Genomic DNA, 24,464 nt, shown 5'->3' with positions numbered 1-24,464 from the left:
AATATCATATTGCCTCTATATAAATCCATGGTATGCCCACACCTTGAATACTGCGTGCAGATGTGGTCGCCCCATCTCAAAAAAAGATATATTGGAATTGGAAAAGGTTCAGAAAAGAGCAACAAAAATGATTAGGGGTATGAAACAGCTGCCATATGAGGAGAGATTAATAAAACTGGGACTTTTCAGCTTTGAAAAAAGATGAATAAGGGGGGATATGATAAAGGTCTATAAAATCATGACTAATGTGGAGAAAGTAAACAAGGAAGTGTTATTTACTCCTCATAACACACGAACTAGGGGTCACCAAATGAAATGAATAGGCAGCAGGTTTAAAACAAACAAAAGGAAATATTTCTTCACACAATGCAGTCAACCTGTGGAACTCTTTGCCAGAGGATGTTGTGAAGGCCAAGACTAAAACAGGGTTCAAAAAAGAACTAGATAAATTCATGAAGGATAGGTCCATCAATGGCTATTAGCCAGGATGGACAGGGAGGGTATCCGTAGCCTCCGTTTGCCAGGGACTGGAAATGGGCACTTGATGATTACCTGTTCTGTTAATTCCCTCTGGGGCACCTGGCATTGGCCGCTGTTGGAAGACAGGATACTGGGCTAGATGGACCTTTGGTCTGTCCCCATATGGCCATTCTTATGTTCTTATTAGGTCTCATAAAAGTCATGGCAGTGCTCTGAACCAAGATCTCTCCTCTCCCTGGTCCAGAAAGCACAAATGGTAACAGTTACAGAAGAACTGGAATACTGGACTATATCTTGCCTGCCATGTTCTCAGCTTCGTTATCATTAGCTGGGGCTCTGACAGCAGGTCTGGAATGACAAACTGACAATTCTGGCTCCCAAACTAGTACTTGGCTGCTATGCAAGTCCACAGGAAGCTTGGAGGATACTTTGGGCCTGAGAATCCCATCGAGCTCATTTCAGAAGGGGCAGAAATGCCTTTGAATTGCAGAGATCCAGTTAGGCCTGGTCTACACCTAAAATAAAAGTTGACCTAAGTCTGATCTACACTACAAAGTTAGGACGATGTACATCGCCTTGCGTTGCCTATTTGTCCGTATGTCTACACTTAAATTTCTTTCCAGCTTATGTAACCGTCCTGTTACAGCAGGGGAGGGCAAACTACGGCCCGCGGGCCGGATCTGGCCCGTCAGGGCTTTCAGTACGGCCCATGGGATTGCCAACCTCATGGCGCAGTGGGGCTAAGGCAGACTCCCTGCCTGCCCTGGCCCCGCGCCGCTCCCGGAAGCGGCCGGCACCATGTCCCTGCGGCCCCTGGGGGAGGAGGCGCAGAGGGCTCCGTGCACTGCCCTCGCCTGCAGGCACCATCCCCTGCAGCTCCCATCGGCTGGGAACGGGGAACTGCGGCCAATGCGAGCTTCGGGGGTGGTACCCACAGGTGAGGGCAGCATGCAGCGGAGCCGACTGCCCCACCCCCACCCCCAGGACCCACTGCCAGACATGCTGGCCACTTCCGGGAGCGGTGCAGGGCCAGGGCAGGCAGGGAGCCTGCCTTAGCCCCGCTGTGCACCGCTGCCACCCCAGAGCCGCTCGAGGTAAGCGGTGCCAGGCCAGAGCCCAAACCCCTCCTGCACCCCAAACCCCTGCCTTGAGCCCCTTGCCACACCCCGCACCTCTCCTGCACCCCAGCCCGCTGCCCTGAGCCCCCTCCTGCACCCCAAACCCCTGCCCTGAGCCCCCGCCGCACTCCTACCCCTTGCCATGAGCCCCCTCCCGCATTCCGCACCCCCTGCCCTGAGCCCCCAAACTCCTGCCCTGAGCCCCTTGTCACACCCCACACCTCTCCTGCACCCCAACCCCTTACCCTGAGCCCCTTCCTGCACACCGCACCCACTCCCACACTCCTTCCTGCACCCCAACACCCTGCCCCAGCCCTACATTCATGGCCCTGTATACAATTTCTCCACCCAGATGTGGCCCTCGGGCCAAAAAGTTTGCTCACCCCTGCGTTACAGCAACTCAGTAAAATCACCTCCCCAAACAGTTGACCTATTGAGGTCAGTGCAGTACAAGTATAGATGCCATATGACGTGTGTTGACCCTAACGTTCCTCCAGTAGCTGTTCCACAATGCCCTATTCCCTGTGACATGACTGTTCTGCTCACAATTGTAAACTCCACTGTCCAAGGGGTCCTGGAGACCAGAAGCCACCTCCCCCTTTAAAACCTCCTGTGCATTTTGAAATGCTTTTTCTTGATTTCCCACCTGGTGAGCACACCTAGCAGCTCTTCACACTTGGCATTGACACGAATATGCACATCACCAACACAAGCAGCCAAGTATGCATGCGCCCAAGGGATATAAACAAACTCTTGCATCAACCCAAATTTGTAATACAGACAGACATGGCCCTAGCAACGTCACTTGGGCTCACTGAGAGACATAGCTAAGCCAACCTAAGCCTTGGTGTAGAAACTGCTAGGCCGACCAAATAATTCTTCCATTGACCTAGCTACTGCCTCTGTAGAGGTGAAGTAACTGCAGCGACAGAAAAACCCCTTCCATTGTTGTAGCAAGCATTCTACGCTACAGTGGCATAGCTGCAGTCACAGGCGCCGACTTTTCATTGTGTCTGGGGGTGCTCAAACCCCGACTCTGCCCCAGGCCCCACTCCACCTCTTCCCTCAGTGCCACGCCCCGCCCTGCCCCCACCCTGCCTCTTCCCGCCCCCACTACCCCCGCCCCTCCCCCGAGTGCACCATGTCCTCACTCCTCCCTGCATGCTGCAAAACAGTTGATTGCGGTGGGCGAGGAGGGAGGGGGAGATGCTGATCGGCGGGGCCCACCAGTGGGAAGGAGGCGCTGGGGGGGTAGAAGGGAGCTCATGGGTGGGCTGTCAGTGGGTGCTCAGCACCCACCATTTTTTACCAGCTGTGCTGCTGTAGCGCTTGTAGTTTATACATACCCTCACTCTCTGAAACCTCATGCTGCTCCTTCAGGCCCTTAATTTTGTCACAACACTGTCTGGCATTCTATTCAATGCCAAACTGAGCCAGAAGCTGGCCCATCTTTGGCATACATGAAGTGTTCCACATAATGGAATTAATCAGTTCTACCTGGATCCCAGTAGGAATGAGGGTCTTTGGGTCTGGCTCAGGCTAGCTGGCAGCACAATCACATGATGGCCTTCCATAAGGCATTGTGGGAAGCACAGTAGAGCAGTTGTTTGCACAGGAATTCAGCCATCTTGCAGAAAGGCATGCTGTGATTTCCAATTAGTACAGTCTCGGTTCAGGTAACTTGGATATTTTTTAGGGGATAGGGCCTCAGAGGGAAGAGTGCTGCTTACTGAATCAACACACACAGCTTCTTATGTTTTCCTCATCTGTAGAAGTCATGACCAGATCCAACCCTGTTTAATATTTAAGATCTGACGAAACCACAACCTGAGGTACCACGGCTTCATAAACACAAGGCTAGCATAGTCCTAAAAAAAAGTTTTTCTAACAAACACTAGTTATGTGTTCTGGATGCTTAAAAGGCACTCAGTTCAACTGGGGCCTTACTGGTTAGAGCATTATTATATAATTAAGCACAAGCTGTCTCAAAAACGCTCTTGACGTTGGAACAATCCTGGGTCAGTACACAAACTTCCTGTGCTTGTTTTTTAATTGATTTCCCATCATATATTTGGGAGCAGTTTTTAATTCAGTCCCTGCCTGCCCAATTCTGATTCATGCTGGCTCTTGGTAACAGCTAAATCAACCACAAGCCCAGAGTTAACAAACTAATTTTGTGAAGACTCCAACTGGCAAAGAAAGATTAAATAAATAAAACTAATCCCTCAAATTTGTGTTGAGATCACCAGCATCTAGCATGTAGATGAGGTGATGCAATTTAAGCCCCATCTACCAGATTCCCCCATGTTAGGAAATTATTTTTAAACTGAGAAGTTAAATATAAATGCCTTCTGCAAACAAAATTATTCCATCTGATGTGGAGTGGCCAGGGCATATATTTATTAAAATGGCTGTCTCAAGACAGGGCCAAGGAGTGTTTTTATGATGCTGCAGCAGAAAATCCCAGGAAAAGATTTTTCTGATGAGATTCATTATAGCTTTGGCTAAGACATCACTGAGTGGGGAAATAGAAAGTATTTCTTCCTCCCAAACTCTCCCCCCCAATTTTTTTGTTGCTAACAGAGAGGGGTAAAGTCTGCAACTGTAGCAACAAGTTCTACTAATCAGCAACTGTGAAAATATTTTTTTCCAGTGATCTCGCCTGCAGTGGAGAGTCGACCGCTTCATATCTGCTCATATATATCCTTTCTCAAATTTATGATGGGCGGTGTGTCTGATTTAAACAAAGTAGGATGATACTATTTGCTACCAGGACTGTTTTATTCAGTGCTTAGTTGTTCTCACTCTAATGCACCACTTAAACTAGCACAAAGCATCTTTCTATGGCAGGGAGTGGCCTAGAGGGGAATAGTATCAACAAGCTAATAGGATTAATGTAAGTGGCAACAACACATTGTATGAGATTTGGGACAATGAGCAATCTGAAAAGAGCCTAAACTCCCCCCCCCACCCCCCCCAAAAAAATCCAGCCTGCCATGGGACATCTATTTAAAAACCAGTGGGAAATGCTTTGAATGTATGCAAGGAGCAATATAGCCCTTAGAATGACTGTGAACAGCCATCCATAAAATTTGAATTCCCTATATGGAGATCCTGTTGATGGTGGGGTTAGGCACAGGTTCACTGGTATATTCAGTCTGCAATTTGGAGTGGAGGCGGGGGGAAGAAGACAGATAAGAGGTAGTCATTAATTGAATGTCTGGAGTCTGCTTATATTTCCATTTGGTTTCAGCAGGATTTTCCATCCAGTAAGGTCCTTCTCCTTGTAGTGCCATCCTACTTATCTGTTCTTGTTGCCCCTGTGGTGCTCGCCTGTTTGTCCAACTCTCCTAGAAGTGCTTTTATGCTTCCTTCCATGCGTCCCCTTATGCAGCCAACTAGTTCATAAAGCCACTACCCTATCCTCCCTTCCAGGTTCCCATCAAGTCCACTATGGTGCCAACTGATAATGACTAGGCAGGCCGTTTAGAGACATTACTGGTGTCATCATGTTGTGTTTGTTGATATCCCATAAAAAACCTGACTCAGACCCAACTACTTGTAGACATGGCCTTAGTCTGTGTAACCATGTGGTCCTATCACGACCTTTGTTTGCCTTCCCATCCCTTCTGATTATTTGTTACACACATTTAATTGTTATTGTAGACAGCGCAGGTTGGAACTAGGACACTATCTGGTGGAATGAGCTCTCTCTTGTTCATCTTTGTATTTCTTCTGTTTTTCCTCCATTGTCTGTCTGTCTTTCTCTCTTCTTCCTTTCCTCCATTGCCTCTCCTTCTTCCAGCACCTCCTCACCCCTCTCTCCCCCCATAGGCCTAGTTTACACTGGGGGGCGGGGGCGAGGATTGATCTAAGTTACGCAACTTCAGCTACGTGAATAACGTAGCTGAAGTTGAAGTACTTAGACCTACTCACTGCGATGTCTTCACTGCGGTAAGTCAACTGCTGCCGCTCCCCTGTCAACTGCCTGCGCCTCTCGTGGCGCTGGAGTACAGGAGTTGATGGGAGAGTGCTTAGGGGTTGATTTATCACGTCTAGACTAGACGCGATAAATCGACCCCTGCTGGATCGATCGCTGCCCGCCGATCCGGCGGGTAGCGTAGACATACCCTTATTGTTACTGTCTTTCAGGATAGCAAAAGCACCCAGAAGCATTCTAGAATCTTTAAAGACATGTAGGAAAATAGGTCCCATACAAGGAGCTTGCAGTCTAAGACCCCAGTTGTGCAAACACATGTGCTTAGTTTATATGCAAGAATGTGCAAAACTGTTTGCAGGATTGGGGTCTAAGTAGACAATATACTGTTGACAGGCAAAGCAGAGGCGGGAGGGAGATAACAGGAGGGGGATTTATTTTAACACGTACATATTTACTTGTGTTTGATCCATTTAATCTGTTTCTATTTCATTCCTTTGCTTCCTTCCCTTTCCTGTTGTGACCCAACATAGTTGTAACTAAAGCATGGTCGCCTTCCATCCAGCTTCCCCCTGAAAGTCAACTAATAGAAGGTGAAGCAGTCCTGCAAGATTCTAGACTCAACACTGCACATCCTCCTTCCTCAAGATAGTGCTGAATATCACCAGACTACTTCAGTGAGAGAAGCAAATATGCTCGTTGGGGTTTGGAGCATGGCTGCCCAAAATAAATATCAGGCTCCCACAAGAATGAGAAACTGCTAACCTTCTATAAGTTCAGCTCAGTGCAACACATGGTCCTGTTGTAGTAAGTGGAGTGGTTTGCTGCAGGGCTTTGGAGCGGAGCCCGGAGCTGGATAGCAGAACAGTAGGTTTTTGCCCGGAGCTGGAGCCGGAGCAGAGCAATTCAAAAATTTGATTGCTCCAAATCCCTGGTTTGCTGGGCCACACTGAACAGAAACTTGATCAAGCTGAGTAGTTCTTGCAGGTGACTTGTTTTTGTTCTAAGAATAAATTCTTTCCACTTACTCTGAAATAGAGAAATCACAGGGGGATTTCCCCACTCGTAGCCCATGAGGCCCAAATCTTGCTCTAAGCAGGTTTCATCAGATTGGAAGTATTGTTGCAAGACTTATGAAATAGAGGTGGCCGGGGAGCAACTGAAGAAAAGGCAAGAAATAAGACTTCTGGGGGAAAGGACAGTACTAAAGGAAAGAGGTGAGGAGAAGGGGAGAAAGAGGTTACAAATTGTGAGACTTCATAGTTACTAGAGAAGAGCATTGTGCTGCTGTTGCCAAGTGACTCCTTTAGGGTAAAATATGTTTTAAAAAACATTCAAGAGGTCTTTGTTGTAGAATCAGAGTTAAGCTCCGTGCTCTGTAGCAGACTATCAGCAGAGAAATTTGTTTGCCGGCAACAGTGCCATCTCGTGGCAAAAAAAAAAAAGTTTTAAAAACCATGCAAAATAGGATCATAGAAGTTAAAAATATTATGTCTTTTGGATCATCTAGTCCAGAGGTTCTCAACCTTTTTCTTGCTGAGGCCCCCCCCTATAAAAACGCCAGGGCCTGGTAGGGGCGGGGGCTCCGGGCTGGGGACCCTTGGGCATAGGCATAGTTTTACTTCTATTTGGGGGGGGGGGGGGGCAAGGGCTGGCGGGGCTAGAGCCAGCTCCGCACAGCAGGGTCCAGGGAGGGAGAGCCACCTCCACCCCTTGACTTACTTAGCAGGCTACCTAGCCTGTCTGGGCTGTGGAGGGACGCAATGAAAAAATATAATTTAAGGGGGTGGGGGGAGGGAGACTCAGTTCAAAAAGTTTGAAAACTGCTCAGGGTGCAAAGAGGGGGCAGCTAGGGGCTGTGTGAAGTGGGAGTAGCTCAGGGTGCAGGCAGAGGGTAGCTAGGGGCTATGTACTGGTGGGGGGGGGCTCCCAGAGTCCCAGTGCAGTTCCCAGCTTCAGCAGAGGGTGGGGGCGCTGGGGCTCCCTCCTTCAGCCCCCTGCAGCTCCTGGCTTGTGGGGAGGGAGGTTTGCCGGCTTCAGCCCCGCGCCGCTCCCGGCTTCAGCATTGGGGCTTGGGGCACTGGGTTTCAGCCGCGGGGCTCCACGGCCCCCCTGAAGGGGCTCACAGACCCTCAGGCGGCCACAGACCCCCAGTTGAGAACTGCTGATCTAGTCCATTCCTCTGCTAAAGCAGGGCATAATCAGAATATTAAATCAATTCCACTCTTGATCTTAGCTGAAAGGCCATGCACATCTTAGATATATTTTGTCCTATACTTTGTTCGGTTCCATTCAAGTTTGTCACATAATGCAACTTGTTTTCCCCACCCCACCCTACCCCCAGAATTTCTTATTCTTGGTTTTCTAATCTTTCCATTGCCTATTAATATTTTCTAGGAGGGCAGGGATACTGCAGGCATTTGGTAAGAGATGCAGAGCCTTCCACCTCCAGATCACTGGTTTAAATCTCTACAGATCAGTAAAAATGCAGTTTGGTTTGCTGGGCCACACTGCCTACAGAGTTGATAGTGGGGTTTTACATTTGAAAACTATCAGTGCTGGTCATTCTTTATGGTAGTTTCAGAAGAGAGGCTAAGGACTGAACTGGGCATGGAGATTTAACCCTCTAATCCTCAGAATATTAGCTGTGAAGGCTCCATGCCAGGATTGAGATTCATTGGGGGTCACATACACTTTGTCCTTGTCTGTGAGCTGAACTGGCGTTACTAACAGTGAGAAATTCTTTGCAAATTTCCCTAGAGTACCTATTGTGGTTGCCCCGGGAGCCCCAGCCCTACCATTAGCTAAAGTCCTTCCCCTCAACAAAGGGGGAGGTGCCACAGAACCCAGGCCACAAGTAAATCCTGGGGACACCAAATGAAAAACCAGGGATAAGGTCATAGGGTGAAATTCAGGTAACCAGAAGGGGACACTGAACAGAGAACCCCCCGACCACATCCACTGCTCCTGAAAGAGGACTAAGGAGTCAGTGGACACCACCCAGAGGCAGGGGCACTGGAACAGAGGGGACAAGGGCCCGTCCACTTTTTGCCACGGAATCCCACCCATCCTCACTGCCGCACTGTGGCTCCAGGCTCTGTCCCTTGGCCAGAGCTGGGTCGGGGTAAGAGCCACGCCGGCAGCTGTGGGGAGCCTGGGCCTCCCGGGGGTCAGGGACACGGGAAGAGGGCTGGGGGAGGGGGGGGCCTCGACTCCCTGACCCCACTCCGGCTTCTGGCTTGGGCAGGGCCTTGGGGGAAGAGGAGGGGCCTCGGGGGCAGGGGGCCCTGGCCCCTCCACTTTGGGGAATGCTCCGCTGCCCCTGCCCAGAGGAACTCAGTTCAGACATGTGACTTAACAAGGAATCAGAAGTAGGCCCCACAGTTGCAGAGCACCCCCTATCCAGTGTCCTCCTCCTGGTGTGATGGATGACCATCTTGGCCGGTACCAGGAGGAATTCGATAAAGAGGCCTCACATCTTGGTGAGGCAACAGACGGGATCTGCGTAAATCAGGAGGTATGGGCAGAAATGTAGCCACAACCTCAATAAGAGGTTCTGGCATAGCCAGAAGAGAGGCTGCAACCTGATGCACTGCGAAAGGTCTTTGAATGAGGGAGAACAATCATGGACTAGGTTGCCCTCCTGCATTGGTCCCACTTCTCCTTTGTTAACAACTTCACTGAGGGGGAAAAAAGTTCCTCCATTGCTGGGCAGTGCTGGCAATCCCTTTTCCTGATTCAAGAGGATCAGGTCCCATTGTGAGACCTCACTACTGCCCTAATCATGACGATTCCACCTACATGGAAGCAAGGAGGCAAAAACAAATTGAAAGCACCCAAGTCATATATGGCCCTTTCCATCTACAATAATATTTCCCAAGCAGCAGAACTGCACTGAAAGCCAGGAAAGTAAGAAGAGGAGAAATTCCACATACAGGATTGCCAGTAACCAACTCCACATGCAGTGGACTATGCTTCTTTTCTCCTCCTTAACCCTAGATGGATGTACTGGAATAGTGTCAGAACTGAAATTCTTCAGCCAAAGGAACCTCCATTGAACAGAACAGGGTCAAGCTTAAAGCATGGGATGAAGGAACCAGAGCTAACCTTGAAGATAAGTATCTTCTCTAAGGCTAATCTCAACCACACAGATGCAGGAAAAAATGGATAAAGCAAATGCTGCAGGTAGGGATGGCCTAGATTTTGTGGGTCTGTACAAAATAAGATACGAGGGGCCTAAGACATATTTGCATCCCCCTTCTAAAGGTGGGAAGGTTTGGCAGTTTATAAAACTTCTTCCATCCCCTTACTGTCATTATATGGGAGGAAGAGCTGGCACTTTTTATTGGGCTGGGGGCCAGAAGTGTTTAGCCAGGTAAACAACACACCACTTTATTTCTACTATCCCTTCCATCAGGGACTCCAAGAGCTTTGTGAACATTGTCTTGCAATATTTCTTGTTATTCTCATATTATAGAGGGAGGGGGCCATATAGATTGAGAGTTTTGTTGTCAAGCCACTGTTTTATCGTCAAACCAGTGCAGCATCATTGCAACAAACACATACCCAGGAGTCCCAGAATATTGCAGCCTTGGAAAATGCTGCTATAGTTAGTACCTAGGAAGAGCTCTCTTAACAAATGGTCCCCAAACTGCGGGGGTTCCCAGAGGAAAGTTCGGGGAGGGGTGCGTGGGGGGGCCCGGGCTGCCCCCCATGGGGATGGAATGCCACCCAGCCCCACTCTGCCCCTGCTCCTGGCTGCAGCTATGGTCCTGCCCCTGGCCTGGCTTCCGCCCCTTGCTCCCAGCTGCGACTTCGCTCCTGGCCGTGGCTCCGCTCCTGGCTCCCCTCCCACTCCTGGTCCCAGCTCTGCCCCCTGCTCCACCCCCCAGGCCAGCTCTGCCCTCATCTCCTCTCCGCCCTCATCCCCAGCTCTGCCTTCATCCCAAGCTTCTCTGCTGAGCTGATTGTGCAGTAATGGAGGAGGAGCGCAGACAGATTCCATTACTGGTAAGTGGGGGTGTGACCTGAGGTGCCTAGGGTAGACCACACTGAAAATGCCATGGACAGGGCAGGCTGCAAAAAGGAGAGCAGATTCTCCCAAAACTAGCGGTTAACACTGTAGTTAGATTCACCGACCAGTCACAAACTGTGCTCCTGATCCCCCACACTGGTTATCATGAAGCCAAGAAAAAGAAATCACACAGCCCCCTTTATTGCATTCCAGTTTCAGGCTCCCAATCAGCAAATAGGTCCAGTAAAGTGAGAAGTTATTAAAATCTTTAGTAACTATACAAAATGTTCTTCTGATCCCCAAAGGGCCAGCCACATTACCAGATCAATACTAGTTTGGATCTTACCCAAAATACCACGCTGCCAGTCAATCCTTTAGTATCTAAAACTAAAGGTTAGAAAAGAACAAGAGAGTTGTTAAATGGAAAAGCACTCAGATACATTACATACATATGACTTCAGAGTCCATATTTCAGGTTCTTAGCAGAATTGGTGAGTTTGCTGGCTTGTAAAGTCCCTCTGGAACACATCCAAAGCTTGGATGGTTCTATCAGTCCTTTGTTCAAAGCTTCAGTTTATAGAGCAGTTACTCCAGAGGTGAAAAGGATGATTGAAGACAAATGGAGAAGATGCAGCTACCTTTTTATATCCTTGCCATGTGGTTTTTATGTCCTTTGTCCCAAACACAAACTCACAGCGCATGGGCATGGAAAAGCTCTTGGAGTCCCCTGTCTACAGGCATGTCCCTACATGTCCTGCTGACTCATAGGCATAGCCCTGGCTTCTCTCAGTGGATTAATTGTACAGCTGATTGCCCTAATCTGTCTGGGGGGGTGTAACCCAGAAACACAGCACAAGTTTGAGGTACATATATATCACACTTGTATAACTCACACTACAAAGATGATACATACATATAAACAAGATTATCATATTTAGCAACTCATAACTTTCCCAGGGATAACTTATATGGCATATCTTGTAAGTTTCATTGCAATTTTGTAATATTGGTATCAATAATATTATAAATGGTCATCTATATTCCATACAGTGTCACAGGAGGCACAATAGGAAAAGTTTGGGCACCACTGCTCTAAACTGATGAGTCCCACTTCCCACCCCAAAAGACCCATGCTCTTTGGAACAATTTCATGAGGAAACAAATCTATAGTCAGTATTCCTACTGGCATGTTGTGAGTGGAAGTGTCCATAAAACTGACCACCAGGCTTCCTCACCAAAGAAGCAGCATGTTCCAAACCACTAGCTCCACAGAGGTGGCAAAATGCCATCCACTGCCTAAATTCCCAACCCCATGCTGCAGCTGAAGAATGATGCTAACACGGACCCTATGCATTTGGACTTATCCAAAAAGTAGGGTGGTGAGAGGAAAACTTCAAACCACCATTGCCTAGAGAATGTTCAGTGCTCAGACTAGAAAGATTCCAAATGGCCTCTCTGAATTATCCGGTCTTAAAGTTTCCAAGGAACCTAATCCCTGTATCAGACAAAATACATGTATAGACGCTAGGTGTGATCATACTACTGTTGCAGCTGGTCTCTCTGAGACGAGGAACTTAGGACACAACATGCACAATAACTATGTCTGGAAGTCCTCTTTCTTGTCTGTTGGCTTTGCTTGAGTGGGTATTTCTGGGCAGTTTCTTCTGCCTTTCCTGCATCCTTATACCCTACTTGTACAATCATCTGAGCTAGGCTTCTGCCTCACCTGAACTATCTTTAAACACAGACCAGCTAACATGGTTTTATCCTTGTCATGGAGCAGCTGCCCTTTACAGGGGTTAGGGCCAGTCTGCTTTATGAAGGCCCCACCTGTTGTAGTTGACTGCCCCAGGTGGCTGAGTAGTAAAGAACCGGGCCTAACAAAGGTTATCCAAGCTCAGTTAGAGGAAAACTTCAACAGGAGACAGGAAGCTCCTGTGGAAGAGGAGCTCCCAGGAGAAGCCTGAGTGAGTCTGAGTGTTCTATAGGGTGAGCTCTCTGGGGAACCCACCAGAATGGGGCACCTGTAAGAGGTGCTCCAAGGGAGGAGAGCCTCCTAGACAGAAAGCCACAGTCAGCAGGCACCCAAAAAGGCCGGGTCTGGCAAGGATCACCTGTTGTCCCTGGAGAAGAGTCACAATGGGCAGACCTTCCTGAACACCTGACTCCAGAGAAGGATCTTATTCCAATAGGAGCAGGAGGCCTACCACCAGGGGCAGAGACCAGAACCAAGAGATCCCCTGGGGAAGAGCTTGGGTAGAGGTGAATGCTGGACTTAGGTGGGGACAGATGGACTAAGAATCACCCAGTCACCAATCTGAGATGTTGGGGTGAAAGTTTTATGTTCTGCAATGCCTTTTGTTAATAAATGAGACCCTCCACAAGGAGGTGCTCTTTAGCATGTGATGGTCTGTCAGAAGGTGTTGATACCTAGGGTGAGTGGAAAATCAAGGAGCATGCCGGATCAGCCTGGAATGATGACAGTCCTTGTTATGGATAGAGGTGAGGCGTGCTAAGCCAAAGCCTACAGTGGGAGACAACAGTGGTACAGGCTGCTAAGCCAAAGCCTACAGTGGGAGACAACAGTGGTACAGGCTGCTAAGCCGGAGACAACAGTGGTACAGGCTTCTGAGCGAAACACACAAGGGTAGTATGACATGAAGTGGAAACAGTGCCAAAACCAGCACTATGAACTTGTAGTATAGTCTCTGGGTTATGATAGTTTATTATGCACTGGCAGCATGTTCAGAGCTTAGACTCAGACAGACATCAGCTCCCAATACAAACAAAGCAAGTCAAACCCTAATGGACCCAGAGATCCACAGGATGTGTATCTGAGGGCACGTCTTCACTACCCGCCGGATCGGCGGGTAGCAATCGATCTATTGGGGATCGACTTATCGCGTCTAGTGAAGAAGACGCGATAAAATCAATCCCCGATGGCTCTGCCGTCTACTCCGGAAATCCACCACAGCAAGAGGCGGAAGCGGAGTCGACGGCGGCACGGCAGCAGTCGACTCGCCGCCGTCCTCACAGCCAGGTAAGTCGACCTAAAATACGCAACTTCAGCTACGCTATTCACGTAGCTGAAGTTGCGTATCTTAGGTCGACCCCCCCCTGTAGTGTAGACCTAGCCTCAGAAAAAAGGTTCTCTCATTTTGTTTTAATTGAGTGGGTGTGGGACAGTGCTGTCTGTTTTAATGGTGTAGATTAGCATTCACAGAACTATGAATGAAGTTTTTTGTTTAACCCAGCTTGACTCCAGGAGGCTTAACTTTCACTATGTAAGCATTAAAAATTCCAGATTTTCAGGAAGCCTAGGCAGCAGACCTACCTCCTATCATTCTGGTTTTGCTTAGCCTGCCTGTTTTGTGTTGTGTTTTATATGCTTCAATACAATATCACTAGAGACTTAGGTGTTATAGCTAATTGGATCTAGCTCCCAAAAGTTTTCCTCGGGTGACAGTTAGTCAAAAGCTGTCTAGAAGAGTAAAAGAGTGCATATTACCACTGACATTTGCTTCAGTTTTCCCTATCCAGCTTTTCTTGCATTGCAAGGTGGTTAAAAGTTATTTTCTCTACATCAGTCAGGCCAAGATACCGATAGTGGCCACCTTCAGGGCAGCCTCTGTTCCCTGTCCCCTAGTTCCTTTACCTTGTATTTCAAGCGTAACCTGTTCTCTCCTATGGCAGTTTTTTTGGCCAAAGGTTTTCTTGACAGCTATAGAGGTTAAGGAATGGGAGCTGCTCTGCTGTTAAAAGCAGAAGAGAGGGAACTGCACTCCCCCTTAGTGGAGATCCTGGTGTAGATGGGACATTAACCACCAGCCTAAAGTCTTGGTTGGGTCCCAGGCAGCATGGCTGATTTGGCAGTAGGGTATGGGAGCAATAGAATACATTTTCTAAAGTGATGTGTGTTACTGTGGCATATGAGCTTTTTTCAAATAAGCTAGACCAAAGCAAATGGTAGGATTTCTGTGGTGGGAGCTGGAAATAGAACAATAGCTCCCTTCTTCTCTTCACAAGAAATTTAGAAGCTTTGACACAGATCTCCAGGAAACTGGGTCTGATGGAGATTTTATGTCATCTGCAGTCAAGTATTTACTTTTCATGCAGGATTTACATTTCCAAACATTACCAAAAGCTGTTATAACCGAAGTTCTTCATCAAGCTACTGCAAATGTGGATCCCACTTATGGTGTCCATGTCCATCTGTTCCAGCACAGGAGTTTGGAACATTTTCACTAGCCATGTCCAATAAGGGTCATGCATGAGCCCTGCATGCTCTCACAATTTGCCCTCTCTCCTCCAAGGGCATAAAGGGCACCGTAACCCTAACTGCAACTCAGTTCCTTCTAACCATATTAGGCAGTGAGTTGGAACAACATAATGTCCTGCTGTAGTAATCTTGTTACTGAGGGCTTGTCACCACTGTAATAGTGTAGACATTTGTACAATGATGGAAGGGGTTTTTCTGTTGCTGTAGTTAATCCATGTTACAAACACAGGACGAACTATCGTCTGGTATTTGCAGAGCTGCAGGAAGAACCGAAACAAAAGGGGGCATGACGATTTCTTTGGATTGCTGAGGGGTGTAGCTTAAATGAATTAATGGTTGTTGGTGGCATTCACAGAGCAGCTGCAGACAGTGGAGCGGTGCTTCTGGGCTTGAGAAATGAGCACTGACTTGTGGCATTGCACAATGCAGGTTTGGGATGACGAGTGGTGGCTGCAGAACTTTTGACTGTGAAAGGCCATGTTCCTGGATCCGTGTGCCAAGCTTGCCGCAACACACCAGCGTTATGTATACCAGAATGAGAGCTGCACTGACAGTTGAGAAGTGAGGGATGGTCGTACTGTGGAAATTTGCAATGGTGGATTCCTACCGGTCAGTGGGAAATCATTATGGAGTTGGAAAATCCATGGGGGGGGGGGGGCGTTGTCACGCAAGCGTGCAGGGCAATTAATCATCTCCTGCTATTCAGGACCATGACCCTCAGCAATGTGCAGGAAATAGTGGATGGACTTGCAGGAATGGGGTGTGACGGGATCCCCGGGGTGCAGCCTGAGACTGTGGGACCTCTGCGCCCCCTTAACTCTCCAGCCTGGGCTGTCTCTCACAACGCTTTGCTAGTGACAAACAGCAAACCCCTTCGGGCACTGTTATCACTCAGCACAACTGCATTTGGAGCCTCACACCCAGCTAGATTGGATGAATGCTCCCAGAGCCACTCATGAATCACACAGAGAAAGACACCAGTCGAATCCCCTCAGCATCCAGTCTTGTACCTCAGGAATAAACCGTCTTGCACTGCTCAAGATGAGCAGTGCAAGTTTATTAATTGGTTCACCACTTCATCAATGGAATGTGGATATACACCAGTCTTGGTAAATCTGCTCAGCTTTACAAAACACTTCAGGCAAACTCACTGGTAAAGATAAACAGTGAAACAAGTTTATTGACTACAGAAGACAGATTTTAAGTAATTATAAGTGATAGACAAAAAGTCAGGGGTTACCAAAATCAAATAAACTCTCAACCCTATTAGACTGGGCAACATCTAGGTTAAGCAGTTTTTCCTCACCCCACTGGATATTGCAGTTCATAATACACAGGTTTCACCCTTGAAACCTGGGCCCGCCTCCTCTGTTGGAGTTTTCAGTCTTCTGAGTGTCCTTGTTGCTTGCCGTCACCTTCAGCCCTCAACTAAAACCTCTCCATGATCTACAATCTATCCTGAAGGACGATCCATCACTCTCACAGACCTTGGGAGGCAGGCCAGTCCTTGCTTACAGACAGCCCCCAAACCTGAAGCAAATACTCACCAGCAACCACACACCACACAACAAAAACACTAACCCAGGAACCTATCCTTGCAACAAAGCCCGTTGCCAACTCTGTCCACATATCTATTCAGGGGACACCATCATAGGACCTAATCACATCAGCCACACTATCAGAGGCTCGTTCACCTGCACATCTACCAATGTGATATGTGCCATCATGTGTCAGCAATGCCCCTCTGCCATGTACATTGGCCAAACCGGACAGTCTCTACGCAAAAGAATAAATGCACACAAATCAGACGTCAAGAATTATAACATTCAAAAACCAGTTGGAGAACACTTCAATCTCCCTGGCCACTCGATTACAGACCTAAAAGTCGCAATATTACAACAAAAAAGCTTCAAAAACAGACTCCAACGAGAGACTGCTGAATTGGAATTAATTTGCAAATTGGACACCGTTAAATTAGGCTTGAACAAAGACTGGGAGTGGATGGGTCATTACACAAAGTAAAACTATTTCCCCGTGTTTATTTTTCCCCCTACGGTTCCTCACACCTTCTTGTCAACTGCTGGAAATGGGCCATTTTTATTACCACCACAAAAAGTTTTTTTTCTCTCCTGCTGGTAATAGCTCACCTTAACTGATCACTCTCATTATAGTGTGTATGGTAACACCCATTGTTTCATGTTCTCTGTGTATATATATCTTCCTACTGCATTTTCCACTGCATGCATCCAATGAAGTGGGTTTTAGCCCATGAAAGCTTATGCTCAAATAAATTTGTTAATCTCTAAGGTGCCACAAGTACTCCTGTTCTTTTTGCGGATACAGACTAACACGGCTGCTACTCTGAAACCTGGCATATGAGAGAGGCTTTGAAAGAGCACTTGAGAGGCCAGCCACAATAATGACCTGCACTGGACTGTTCTCTGGCCCTGAAGCTTTGGGTGCTTATCGGAATTGTGTAGTGCTTGCTGCATATTTATAGATATTACAGTGTGTGTTTTCCTGAACCTACGAATTATTTGGTGCTTGCTGTACATTTATCCATATGACTGAGTGTTTTCTTGAACCTATGAGTTCAGTGGTGCTGTACACTTACCAGTCCTGGCTGGATAAAGTACCACCTATGCATTCTGCAATATGTGTTGTGAACTAATAAAGATTTTATTTTCAAAAAACAGACATTTGAGTGGCAAAAACAATGCAGAAATGTGCAAGGCAATACAATACAAACATATAACTTAACGGAAAAAAACTTTAAAATTGGAAAGTTTCTGTCCATTTCAGTGCACAAATATAGTGCATTTGGCCACACATACTCCAGCTGTGGTTCTCAAAAATCAGTGTATGTGAAACTATGGGCACGAGTATAGGAAAATGGCACTGAATATTGGCACTTTTTCCCACAGGCAGTGGTGATTTTAGCTGATATCTCATTTCTGAAGGTTGCAAAGGCGCAGAGCACAGCTGTCACTGGTGTCCTGAAGCTGCCCAAGCCTGTATGCCACTAGCCTGTTTAATAGAGTGGTGCAAACCTAACTCATTGTGGAGTGCAATGGGAAAGTGTCCTACCGCAGAGAAAGAAATAAGGCTGCCTTCCCTAGAAACCTTCAGGAGCGGATTGCAGTTACCGCCATGAAAGTTACATCAAGATCTCTCAGGTGGATACAAGGGACCTCCCTATGTACATATACAGACTGCTCTACATATACCCCCCGCAACCCTATTTACTTACACTGAAAAAGAAAGGTGGTTTGCGTCTGATCTCAGGAACCTCAATAAATTCATTCGATATGCCAAGGTCCATGTGGTAACTCTCACTCCAGTTATTCCTGCAGTGGATCCCATGGATTGGTTCATTACCCTCAATTACAGGATGCTTATTTTCATGTGTCAATACAACTGGCACATAAAGTTCTATGGCCCTGGGGAGTCATTACTGATTCACAGTACTATCTCCAGAATTTCATCAGTACTAAGGGTGTTTACAGACTGCCTATCAGTAATTGCAGCCCATCCATGCAGACAAGGGTTGCATATTTACCCTTACCTAGACAAAGGGCTTGTGCAGGGGAGGTCACTAATGCAGGTCGTAGGGGCAGCAAAGAAAATGATTAATTTGTTTTCATTTCTGGTTTCAACTTAAAGTTTGAACCTGATTCCATCACAATCCACAGAATTCATCAGAGCTCTCCTAGACTCATGAGGAGTGAGTGCATTCATCCCACCAGACAGATTTCAAATACAAAAATCTGATTCTCCACTTCAGTACTTACCATCAAATGACACCAAGGATATGCCTCAAACTTATAGGCCATATGGCTTCATGCGCATTTGTAACCCCATTCGCCAGGTTACCTCTCAGACTGTTTAAAGCATGGATCAAGTCTGTTTAGAGACCAACAATCCATGATATATCAATGAAAGTGCTGATTCCAGATCAAATTCTATCGTCAGTGGAATGGTGGATGACGGAAGGAAACGTACGTGTGGAAATTCCGACTGCATCCAAAACTTTGATAACAGATGCATCTAATATGGGCTAGGGAGCACATACAGATCATATTCACACTCATGGGCTCTGGTCCCATCCAGAATCCATGATTCACATAAATGTACTAGAACTAAGGGCAGTGAGATTAGCTTGGAAAGCATTTCTACCTATAAAGAATTCTTCAATTGATGTTCTCACGGACAGTTCCACAACAGCCTATTACTTACATGGACAGGGAGGCGCAAGATCAGGCCTTTTTGCCAAGAAGCCAAAAAACTTTGGGAATGGTGCATTCAAAAAACAACAATCTGACAACTCTTCATCTTCCAGGGGAGAAAGATGGTTTCACAGACTCAATATGCAGGAAAATATACTCATCCCACAAATGGGAATTTAAAAAATTCAATACTAAACTGATTTTTTCAAGAGTGGGGAATTCCCAAATAGACTTATTTTCATCAGTTCAGAACAGGAAATGTCTGATATTTCGCTCTCAAGCAGGAAGGAATCCGGGCTCTTTAGCAGATGCATGCATAATTTACTGGTCCCACCATTTGATGTATGTTTTCCCTCCATTTCCACTAATTTCAAAAGTATTACAGAAAATAAGAAAAGCTTTGATTTATATGATGGCTTCTGCTTGGCCAGACCAGTTTTGGGTCTCAGATCTGATGCTACTGTCAATTCATCAATTTATCCCACTCCCAGTTCAGGAAGACATGTTATCACAGAGTCATGGTCTGATTCTTCACCCACACCCAACCTCTCTGCATTTTACAGCCTGGATTATATCTGGATATCCTCCACAGACAGAGTATTCTTCATTGGTGCAGAGCATTCTTCTTTCGAGTAGAAAGTTATCCATTAGGCTACGTACACTGCCTAATGAAAACGTTTTTCTGTATGGGCAAAGTCTAAAAGTTACGCTTCATGTCAGTGTTCTATTCCAATACTAATAGATTACCTTTTATCTTTAAAGCACTCAGAACTGTATCTTTTCAAAGTCCATTTGGTAGTGATATCTGCATTCTATCCTCCAGTAAAGGGAGTATTTTCTCTCATCAATCCATGAATTATGAAAGAGCTTGTCCATGTTTTTCCTCCTGTGACAAAGATCACTCCAACATGGGACTTAAATTTAGTGCTTTCTTTGCTTAGGGACTTCCCTCCCCACCCCGCCTTTTGAACCTCTAGCAAATTGTCCAATTGATCTACTCTCAGTGGAGGTAGCATTCCTGGTGGCAATTACATCATTTAGTAGAATAAGCAAATTACAAGCCCTAATGATAAATCTTCCACACACAGTTTTTCACACGGATTGAGTAACTGAGACAGCATCCATCTTTTATTCCTAAAGTACTATCAGATTTTCATATCAATCCATTCGGGTACCAGTTTATTTTCCAAAACCTCATTTCCAAGGCCAGAAGGGACTATTGCGATAGTCTAGTCTGACCAAATGCATAACTAAGGCCCTTCATTTTCCATGTTTATTGTTTTTCTCCAAAAATATTGCGGGGTTTTGAAAAAGCCAGTATTTGAGTTTCACTGATTATTACCTGAATTTGGGATTTTTTGGGACCCAGCAATTTTTGCAGAGGAAGTAGACCCAGGGCCAGGTTGAAGGGACAGGATCAGGAGGGGGTTCTGTCTGGCAGGGAAAGTGGATGGAGCTCTGTGCGGCTACTGGGACTAGGTTCCTTGCCTGTCTCGCTCTGACTGCGGCAGCCACCAACTGGCAGTTACCTTCCTCTATGCAGGCTCACTGAGGAGGCCAATGGGCATGCTGCAAGGAGTGGGGAGCTGTAGGCTGCACCCCATGAGTACTGGCTTCCTGCCAGGCAGAGGGGAAGGGCTGGGGTCAAGAGGGGCACTGTCTGGCAGGGGAAAAAGACAGGTCTCTGTTCCTTGGGGAGCAAGATGGGCAGGGAGCAGTGCCTTGGCAACCAAGAATCCACACAGATCCCCATCCATTTCCCTTGCCAGACAGAGCCCGACCCTGACCCTGGCCCCAGGAAGCAGAAGGGATAAGCAGTGGTCCTTTGAACCTGACCCATCCATCCAATTTCAGTTCAAGGTCCTTGTTGCACAGAAATTTGGAAAAGGTTGAAAGGCATATGGCTAAAATCTCTCTCTGTCAAGTCAAGGGTGGTGCTTTTTTTTTTTGGCAGGGGGAGGGTGCAATCAAAGTATTTTTAATTAAAAAAATAGACATGCAAACGTTTGCTGGCAGGGGAGGGGCATTTGAGGGGGTGAAGGAGTGGGGGGAATAGGTATGAGGGATTTGGGGCTGTGTCGAGATAGGGGGCTAAATGGGGCCTGGAAATGGGACATGTGGGTGAAGGGCAGGGGCACCTATCAGCCCCATATTCTCCCTTTCTGCATGTGTGCCAGGATCTGGGAAAGTCTGGGCCCTTCTCCCTGCCCCTCATGTGAGTTGAGACATGGGGGCCTTGCCTCTCGGGGGTGTCTGAACCCTATTCCCTCTTCCTGTGTGTGTGTCTTCTAGGATCTGGGGGCCCCTGCCCATCAGTGGGGAGTCTGACCCCCTTCCATGGGCCCTTCATGTGAGCCAGGTTTTGGGGAAGGGGCTTGCCTGGGGGGGGGGGGGGGCTCTGAGCTCCTCTTCTTACCCTGTAAGCTGGGACCTTGTCTTGACCCCCAGGGATGTCTTAGCCTCACTCCCTGCATCCATGTGCGCAAGCCAGGTGCGGGGGCGGGGGGGGGGGGGGGGGGCTTGCCTTACTGGTAGTTCTGAGCCTCAGCCTCTACCTCCTCATGGATCTGGGGTGCCTTGTCCCTCTACAGAGGTGGGGCCCAAGCCCATCTCACTACCCCCCATCTGAGCCCTGCCCCTCTGGGTGGGGAGCTTAGAACAGGCATGCCTGACACATATCAGACACTCTCCCACACTGCGAAGGGGGGGATGGGAACACACAGAAAAATATTCACAGGTCTCAGAGCTATTGATTCAGTTGTATTCATCTTCCTTAGATATTACCTTTCATCTGAGAACATCTCATTAAGATGAATGGGCCACTTCACACCTCTCTAAGCCTCATATGCTGCAGATAAATGGGTAAAGCTGTGTGTCTCAATTCCCCAAAACGCACTCGGGGATGGTGGGATATGTGAGGGGAAACCCAGCTGGCCAAACAGTGCACAGAATACAGCTTCTTTTCAGAAAATTGTGATGACTCTTACAAGAGCCTTTGGGTTCTCATGTCATCCACAAGGGAAAAGTCAGATTCCAAGGATGGGTCCCGTTGGAAACCTGGATACACTGCCACATAGACACACGAGGGACATGCTCGCACATCTGGGGTGGGGGGAAACCTGCACAAAATAGAGTGGTGGGGGGCAGCTGGTCTGGAAGGAACAGGGATACTTGGTGGGGCTGAGTAGTGGTGGGGAAGACGAGGAAGGGGGTAGGGTCAGAATCAGTTGTCCTCTTGGCCTGCATGCTATCTACAAATGATGCCACAACCACCACTAATTCCTACCAAGAAATTTTCTTTCTGTTAAAAAAGGAAATTAAATGGCTTCATTAATGGAGTATTAAGGTTTCCTGATGACAGCTCATGTTCTTCCAGAACGTCAACTTCAGCAAAATTCAAATGTTAGAAAACCAGGAAAGACAGAGTTAAGGTATAGGCCCATGTAACCTTACCTTTTCCCTCTTTGAGTGACACCCATAAAACCCTTACTTGCACTCTGCCTTTTCACTGTCAAGGAAAGGAGCTATATTTTAAAGAATGTATTTTAAAGAATCCTTATTGAGGTTGCAGGAACAAACCATCCCAATGTGTAGAAAGAACAGTAAATATGGCAAGCGACCAGCTTGGCTTAACAGTGAAATCCTTGCTGATCTTAAACACAAAAAAGAAGCTTAAAAAAAGTGGAAGATTGGACAAATGACCAGGGAGGAGTATAAAAGTATTGCTCAGGCATGCAGGAGTGAAATCAGGAAGGACAAATCACACTTGGAGTTGCAACTACCAAGAGATGTTAAGAGTAACAAGAAGGGTTTCTTCAGGTATGTTAGCAACAAGAAGAAAGTCAAGGAAAGTGTGGACCCCTTACTGAATGAGGGAGGCAACCTAGTGACAGAGCATGTGGAAAAAGCTAATGTACTCAATGCTTTTTTTGCCTCTGTCTTCATGAAGAAGGTCAGCTCCCAGACTACTGCACTGGGCAGCACAGCATGGGGAGGAGGTGACCAGCCCTCTGTGGAGAAAGAAGTGGTTCAGGACTATTTAGAAAAGCTGGACGAACACAAGTCCATGGGGCCGGATTCGCTGCATCTGAGGGTGCTAAAGGAGTTAGCGGATGTGATTGCAGAGCCATTGGCTATGATCTTTGAAAACTCAGGGCGATTGGTGGAGGTCCTGGATGACTGGAAAAAGGCGAATGTAGTGCCCATCTTTAAAAAAGGGAAGGAGGAGGATCCGGGGAACTACAGGCCAGTCAGCCTCACCTCAGTCCCTAGAAAAATCATGGAGCAGGTCCTCAAGGAATCAATTCTGATGCACTTAGAGGAGAGGAAAGTGATCAGAAACAGTCAGCATGGATTCACCAAGGGCAAGTCATGCCTGACTAACCTAATTGCCTTCTATGATGAGATAACTGGCTCTGTGGATGAGGGGAAAGCGTGGATGTGTTATTACTTGACTTTAGCAAAGCTTTTGATACGGTCTCCCACAGTATTCTTGCCGGCAAGTTAAAGAAGTATGGGCTGGATGAATGGACTATAAGGTGGATAGAAAGCTGGCTAGATCGTCGGGCTCAACGGGTAGTGATCAATGGCTCCATATCTAGTTGGCAGCCGGTATCAAGCAGAGTGCCCCAAGGGTCGGTCCTGGGGCCGGTTTTGTTCAATATCTTCATTAATGATCTGGAGGATGGCGTGGACTGCACCCTCAGCAAGTTTGCAGATGACACTAAACTGGGAGGAGTGGCAGATACACTGGAGCGTAGGGATACAGAGGGACCTAGACAAATTAGAGGATTGGGCCAAAAGAAATCTGATGAGGTTCAACAAGGACAAGTGCAGAGTCCTGCACTTAGGACAGAAGAATCCATGCACTGCTACAGCCTAGGGACCGAGTGGCTAGGCAGCAGTTCTGCAGAAAAGGACCTAGGGGTGACAGTGGACGAGAAGCTGGATATGAGTCAACAGTGTACCCTTGTTGCCAAGAAGGCTAACGGCATTTTGGGCTGTATAAGTAGGGGCACTGCCAGCAGACTGAGGGACGTGGTGAGGCCTCATCTGGAGTACTGTGTCCAGTTTTGGGCCCCACACTACAAGGAGGATCTGGAAAAATTGGAAAGAGTCCAGCAGAGGGCACCGAAAATGATTAGGGGGCTGGAGCACATGACTTATGGAGAGGCCGAGGGAACTGGGATTGTTTAGTCTGCAGAAGAGAAGAATGAGGGGGGATTTGATAGCTGCTTTCAACTACCTGAAAGGGGGTTCCAAAGAGGATGGATCTAGACTGTTCTCAGTGGTACCAGATGATAGAACAAGGGCCTGGTCTATACTGGGGGGGGGACGGTGGGGACAAGAGAGAGAATCGATCTAAGATACGTCGACTTCAGCTACACTATTCTCGTAGCTGAAGTTGTGT

This window comes from Emys orbicularis, chromosome 1 (genome assembly GCF_028017835.1).
Source record: "Emys orbicularis isolate rEmyOrb1 chromosome 1, rEmyOrb1.hap1, whole genome shotgun sequence".
Classification (NCBI taxonomy): domain Eukaryota; kingdom Metazoa; phylum Chordata; order Testudines; family Emydidae; genus Emys; species Emys orbicularis.
Note: the sequence above shows the minus strand (reverse complement) of the source record.